General features: G+C 49.8%; 1 non-coding gene across 1 annotated transcript; it reads right to left on the minus strand.

Annotated features, from left to right (window-relative positions):
• Nucleotides 1-1,610: 1,610 nt before the first annotated feature.
• On the minus strand, nucleotides 1,611-1,765 carry LOC143176095 (5.8S ribosomal RNA). Its single transcript, XR_013000693.1, has one exon. It is a non-coding gene; the product is annotated as a 5.8S ribosomal RNA (ribosomal RNA).
• Between the last annotated feature and the right edge of the window lie 5,735 nt (nucleotides 1,766-7,500).

A 7,500-nucleotide genomic window follows, 5' to 3' on the forward strand; every position in this document is an offset into this window, starting at 1 on the left:
GCGTTCGTTTCAACGCTTTCGCACAAAGTCGGCGGCGGTTATATATTTATATCATTATATTCCGGCGGACGGGACGCGACGTTCGAAAGCCTCGCCAAAGAGGAGCTCCTGCCTCTTCCTCTCTCTTTTCTACGAGAAAAGATAAACGTATTTTACGGGGATACGGAAACGTTACCACGTGGTGTCACACACGATCGTCCGTCTCTTCTCTATAGCAGAAACCGATAAAAATACACCTCCCGAAAGAGAGTATATGGTGATTCTTTTTATATATATATATATTTCGAAATACAACTGAACGTGGCGGAAGCGCACGGTGGTGGTCCAGCGAGGACACGCGACGACGGGGAATAAGAACTATTCGACCCGTTACGAATACGCATGCTCGTCCCGCACGATTTTAACACACACCGTGTTTTTCTCCAGTCGTCAAAGCGTTCGTGCGTCGAATTCGAAAAATAAAAAAAAAGAAAAACACCTTTTCTCTCTCTCGGGGTAAAAGAGTCGATGTGTATTGTGTATAAAGGTTCTGCGAGAAGTCTCGTTTTGACGTGTGTTCCGCCGATAACGACGATCCTCCGAAACGGGGATACAGAAACGTTACACTCACAACACGATCTCCGTCTCTTCTCTATAGCAGAAACCGATAAAAATACACCTCCCGAAAGAGAGTATATGGTGATTCTTTTTATATATATATATTTCGAAATTCAACTGAACGTGGCGGAAGCGCACGGTGGTGGTCCAGCGAGGACACGCGACGACGGGGAATAAGAACTATTCGACCCGTTACGAATACGCATGCTCGTCCCGCACGATTTTAACACACACCGTGTTTTTCTCCAGTCGTCAAAGCGTTCGTGCGTCGAATTCGAAAAATAAAAAAAAGAAATACACCTTTTCTCTCTCTCTCGGGGTAAAAAGAGTCGATGTGTATTGTGTATAAAGGTTCTGCTGCGAGAAGTCTCGTTTTGCCGTGTGTTTCGGTAACGACGATCCTCCGAAACGTACATCTCATTCGTAGAGAGGAAGAAAACAATCTCCCTGGGGCCAGTCGGTAATATACCGACATACGACGTGTCGTGCACATCCGTCTCACGCACGGTATACAAAATATGAATAAAACGTGTGTAGTCTCTCTCTCTCTCGACTTCTTAATATTTTCTTTCACCTCTGACGCATCATTTCAGGTGACGTCGGGAGCGCGGGGAAAAAAAATTTTTCTAAACACACGAAACCGTTCATCTCACGAACAGCCGAAAAAGTTGTCGCTCAGATCCATATCGCAGTGGAGCGGTATCCGCGGGCGGTCGTAATTGAACGACGCACGACGCCGCGAACACTCACGCGAGTCCATACAACGATTCCGATCGTTTTGCAACAACTAGAACGTACACGACTGTCGTACACTGTCCGTGAAATTCACAGAATTTTCGCGTGTCCGCGACAAACGCCGACGAGACACCCATCGTTCGCTCGTACGTAGCATCCTTCTCTTAACCCGACTCAGAAACGTTCTTTGCGCCCTTCGGTAAAAAAACGTTCGATCCGAAGAGGTGAACGACGGCGGGGATTTGACAGAGCTACGCAAGCAGTGTATGGTACGTAAACGACCCTCAGCCAGGCGTGGTCCAGGAATTGTATCCGTGGACCGCAATGTGCGTTCGAAATGTCGATGTTCATGTGTCCTGCAGTTCACACGTTGACGCGCAATTAGCTGCGTTCTTCATCGACCCACGAGCCAAGTGATCCACCGTTCAGGGTAATCGTATAAATTTTATATTTCACATATATAATTTTATTCTCATTTGTTCGACCTAATATCTCTCTTCTTTCAAAGAGAAGATAAAAGTTGATACCTGAATCTCCGACCAGCGCGCGAAGGAGATTCAGGCGTCGCCTTGGAGACGACACCGAAGCCTTTCGAGACGAAAAACGTTCAAGTAATATGTATATATTTCTCGACGTTCCGGGCGTATAGTGCATTCAAAAACCCGCGAAAGACGCAGAAGACTCGCACGCGTGGAAACGACGGGGATATATTTTGTATCCTACCCGATACTGAATCCATCGCGTGCAGTCGACCCTCGCGTTCTTCCGATCAGACGCATCTATTGTTGCGCGCATGTTTTCGCGTCGCATCGCGCGAAACGTTGCACGAATCGTACCGATCGATCGATTGAAAGCAAATAATGAAAAAAGACTTCACAGCTGGCTCTTTGCCGGTCATTCGTCCCATGTTATCTCTTGCCGCGAAATTGGCGCGCAAGAGTTGGGTGTCAGACGCGCGGCTTTAAAACGAGCTTCACGGCCGGTCCCTTCGTTACCGCTTTCGTTCTTTCTCTCGGAACGACCATGAACGAACACGACGAGCGACGCTACGGCATACACACGTCCACGGATTCGATTAAAAAAACAGACTTCACAGCTGGCTCTTTGCCGGTCATTCGTCCCATATTATCTCTTGCCGCGAAATTGGCGCGCAAGAGTTGGGTGTCAGACGCACGGCTTTAAAACGAGCTTCACGGCCGGTCCTCTCAATTCCGTGTACGGTACACGCAAGATGCGGGTTCCACTTCCAGACTACCCGGTCCCTTCTCTCTACGAGAATCGATAGTAGAAGAACGGCTCGAAAACGCGTCTCAGAGACTAGGGGAAAAGAAGCGGTATGCGAGCGAAACGAAAACGCATTATGGAAACGTCGCGAAACAATGTTCGACGGTTGCTCGGTTCCAATCGTGCGGCCGTTTCAATTTCTCGTGCGCTTCACCGTCCCTCCGTAACTCTGGCCGATCGCGTATACCGAAGAGCCGACACGCGCAAAAACCACAGGCATTGTATACTGTATATATATATGTTACAGTCACAGCCTTCGCGCGTTTTACTCTCCGACGCGGGGTTTCCACGACGAAAGAGAGACAGTTTCGTGGCGGGTGACTCGGCCGAATCGCTACGACGGGTATTTCTATTATAGAACGAATCATCGCCACCCTTTACCAGTGCCCGACGAAGGAATCACAAGGTCATCTGGAGTTTACAATGCCAGCGACGGTAATTCCAACGAAGACCCGATAAGTCAACTCATCGTTCTATTTCTCCCCGTACAGAAAAGCGAATCGACGCTAACGCACCTCGCGCAAGCACGAACGTTCTCTTCGCGTGGATCATCCCATCGTCGAAAGATGTAAAGACGCATTGGAGATCGTGGTCTCTGGCGGGCTCATTGCACGCCCCACTGCATATCTTTCCTCGAATCGAGAATGATTCGTCCACTAAGGCTGCGAAACTACGCGTCGAGGAAACTAGGGGAAAGAAGCGGGATGCGAGCGAAACGACAATACATTATGGAAACGTCGCGAAACAATGTTCGGCGGTTGCTCGTTTCCTCCTGCGGACGTTTCATTGCTCGGGCGCTTCACGTCCCTCCGTAACCTTCGCGCGATCGCGTGCCCCGGAGAGCCGGCAACCGGTGAACCACAGGCGTATAAACTATAGTCTTCTATAGCAAGCCTTCGGCGGTTACTCTCCGACGCGGGGATTCCACGACGAGAGAGAATTTCGTGGCGGGTGACATCGGTCGAAACGCTACGACGGGTATTTCTATTATAGAACGAATCATCGCCACCCTTTACCAGTGCCCGACGAAGGAATCACAAGGTCATCTGGAGTTTACAATGCCAGCGACGGTAATTCCAACGAAGACCCGATAAGTCAACTCATCGTTCTATTTCTCCCCGTACAGACAAGCGAATCAACGCTATCGCACCTCACGCATGCACGAACGTTCTCTTCGCGTGAATCGTCCCATCGTCGAAAGATATAGCCGCTTGGAGATCGTGGCCCATCAAGTTCTTCCGTAACTCCTGCGCGATCGCGTACCCCGGAGAGCAGGCAACCGGTGAACCACAGGCGTATAAACTATAGTCTTCTATAGCAAGCCTTCGCGTTTACTCTACGACGCGGGGATTCCACGACGAGAGAGATTTTCGTGGCGGGTGACACGGCCGAATCGCTACGACGGGTATTTCTATTATAGAACGAATCATCGCCACCCTTTACCAGTGCCCGACGAAGGAATCACAAGGTCATCTGGAGTTTACAATGCCAGCGACGGTAATTCCAACGAAGACCCGATAAGTCAACTCATCGTTCTATTTCTCCCCGTACAGAAAAGCGAATCGGCGCTATCGCACCTCACGCAAGCAGGAATGATCTCTTCGCGTGGATCGTCCCATCGTCGAAAGATGTAAGACGTACAGAAATCGTGGTCCATCACGATTATTCGTAACTCTCCGAGTCGCGTATCTGAGAGTAGGACAAACGGAGAACCACAGGCATAAATAATACTATATGTTTCTTATATAGTTAGCCTTCGCGTTTTACTCTCCGACATGGGGATTCCACGACGAGAGAGAGTTTCGTGGCGGGTGTCTCGGCCGAATCGCTACGACGGGTATTTCTATTATAGAACGAATCATCGCCACCCTTTACCAGTGCCCGACGAAGGAATCACAAGGTCATCTGGAGTTTACAATGCCAGCGACGGTAATTCCAACGAAGACCCGATAAGTCAACTCATCGTTCTATTTCTCCCCGTACAGAAAAGCGAATCGACGCTATCGCACCTCGCGCGAGCACGTAACTACTCTTCGCGTGGATCGTCCCATCGTCGAAAGATGTAAGACGCACGGAAATCGTGGCCCATCAACGTTTTTTTGTAACTCTGCCGATCGCGTATCACAGAGCCGAGACGCACATACCACAGGCGTATAATACCGTTTTCTTTCGTATGGTAAGCCTTCGCGTTTACTCTTCGGCGCGGGGTTTCCACGTCGAGAGAGACATTCGTGGCGGGTGACATCGGTCGAAACGCTACGACGGGTATTACTATTATAGAACGAATCATCGCCACCCTTTACCAGTGCCCGACGAAGGAATCACAAGGTCATCTGGAGTTTACAATGCCAGCGACGGTAATTCCAACGAAGACCCGATAAGTCAACTCAACGTTCTATTTCTCCCCGTACAGAAAAGCGAATCGACGCTGTTGCACCTCACGCAAGCACGAACGTTCTCTTCGCGTGGATCGTCCCATCGTCGAAAGATGTAAGACGCACGGAAATCGTGGCACATCACGTGTTTTCGGAACTCTGTCGACCGCGTATCTCAGAGACGACGCGCGCGAACCACTGGCATATACTATTATATATCGCGTTTTACCCTCCGACGCGGGGATTCCACGACGAGAGAGAGTTTCGTGAGCGGGTTGACTCGGAAGAAACGCTACGACGGGTATTTCTATTATAGAACGCATCATCGCCACCCTTTACCAGTGCCCGACGAAGGAATCACAAGGTCATCTGGAGTTTACAATGCCAGCGACGGTAATTCCAACGAAGACCCGATAAGTCAACTCAACGTTCTATTTCTCCCCGTACAGAAAAGCGAATCGACGCAATCGCACCATACGCGTGCACGTAAACAACTCTTCGCGTGGATCGTCCCATCGTCGAGAGACGTAAGTTTTCATAGTATGAATTCGCGTTTTACTCTCCGACGCGGGGATTCCACGACGAGAGAGAGTTTCGTGAGCGGGTTGACTCGGAAGAAACGCTACGACGGGTATTTCTATTATAGAACGCATCATCGCCACCCTTTACCAGTGCCCGACGAAGGAATCACAAGGTCATCTGGAGTTTACAATGCCAGCGACGGTAATTCCAACGAAGACCCGATAAGTCAACTCAACGTTCTATTTCTCCCCGTACAGAAAAGCGAATCGACGCAATCGCACCATACGCGTGCACGTAAACAACTCTTCGCGTGGATCGTCCCATCGTCGAGAGACGTAAGTTTTCATAGTATGAATTCGCGTTTTACTCTCCGACGCGGGGATTCCACGACGAGAGAGAGTTTCGTGAGCGGGTTGACTCGGAAGAAACGCTACGACGGGTATTTCTATTATAGAACGCATCATCGCCACCCTTTACCAGTGCCCGACGAAGGAATCACAAGGTCATCTGGAGTTTACAATGCCAGCGACGGTAATTCCAACGAAGACCCGATAAGTCAACTCAACGTTCTATTACTCCCCGTACAGAAAAGCGAATCGACGCAATCGCACCATACGCGTGCACGTAACAACTCTTCGCGTGGATCGTCCCATCGTCGAGAGACGTAAGTTTCATAGTAAGCCTTCGGCGTTTTACTCTCCGACGCGGGGATTCCACGACGAGAGAGAGAGTTTCGTGAGCGGGTTGACTCGGAAGAAACGCTACGACGGGTATTTCTATTATAGAACGCATCATCGCCACCCTTTACCAGTGCCCGACGAAGGAATCACAAGGTCATCTGGAGTTTACAATGCCAGCGACGGTAATTCCAACGAAGACCCGATAAGTCAACTCAACGTTCTATTTCTCCCCGTACAGAAAAGCGAATCGACGCAATCGCACCATACGCGTACACGTAAACAACTCTTCGCGTGGATCGTCCCATCGTCGAGAGACGTAAGTTTTCATAGTATGAATTCGCGTTTTACTCTCCGACGCGGGGATTCCACGACGAGAGAGAGTTTCGTGAGCGGGTTGACTCCGAAGAAACGCTACGACGGGTATTTCTATTATAGAACGCATCATCGCCACCCTTTACCAGTGCCCGACGAAGGAATCACAAGGTCATCTGGAGTTTACAATGCCAGCGACGGTAATTCCAACGAAGACCCGATAAGTCAACTCAACGTTCTATTTCTCCCCGTACAGAAAAGCGAATCGACGCAATCGCACCATACGCGTGCACGTAAACAACTCTTCGCGTGGATCGTCCCATCGTCGAGAGACGTAAGTTTTCATAGTATGAATTCGCGTTTTACTCTCCGACGCGGGGATTCCACGACGAGAGAGAGTTTCGTGAGCGGGTTGACTCGGAAGAAACGCTACGACGGGTATTTCTATTATAGAACGCATCATCGCCACCCTTTACCAGTGCCCGACGAAGGAATCACAAGGTCATCTGGAGTTTACAATGCCAGCGACGGTAATTCCAACGAAGACCCGATAAGTCAACTCAACGTTCTATTACTCCCCGTACAGAAAAGCGAATCGACGCAATCGCACCATACGCGTGCACGTAACAACTCTTCGCGTGGATCGTCCCATCGTCGAGAGACGTAAGTTTCCATACTATGAATTCGCGTTTTACTCTCCGACGCGGGGATTCCACGACGAGAGAGTGTTTCGTGAGCGGGTTGACTCGGAAGAAACGCTACGACGGGTATTTCTATTATAGAACGCATCATCGCCACCCTTTACCAGTGCCCGACGAAGGAATCACAAGGTCATCTGGAGTTTACAATGCCAGCGACGGTAATTCCAACGAAGACCCGATAAGTCAACTCAACGTTCTATTGCTCCCCGTACAGAAAAGCGAATCGACGCAATCGCACCATACGCGTGCACGTAACAACTCTTCGCGTGGATCGTCCCATCGTCGAGAGACGTA

Source organism: Nomia melanderi, unplaced genomic scaffold (assembly GCF_051020985.1).
Source record: "Nomia melanderi isolate GNS246 unplaced genomic scaffold, iyNomMela1 scaffold0373, whole genome shotgun sequence".
NCBI lineage: Eukaryota > Metazoa > Arthropoda > Insecta > Hymenoptera > Halictidae > Nomia > Nomia melanderi.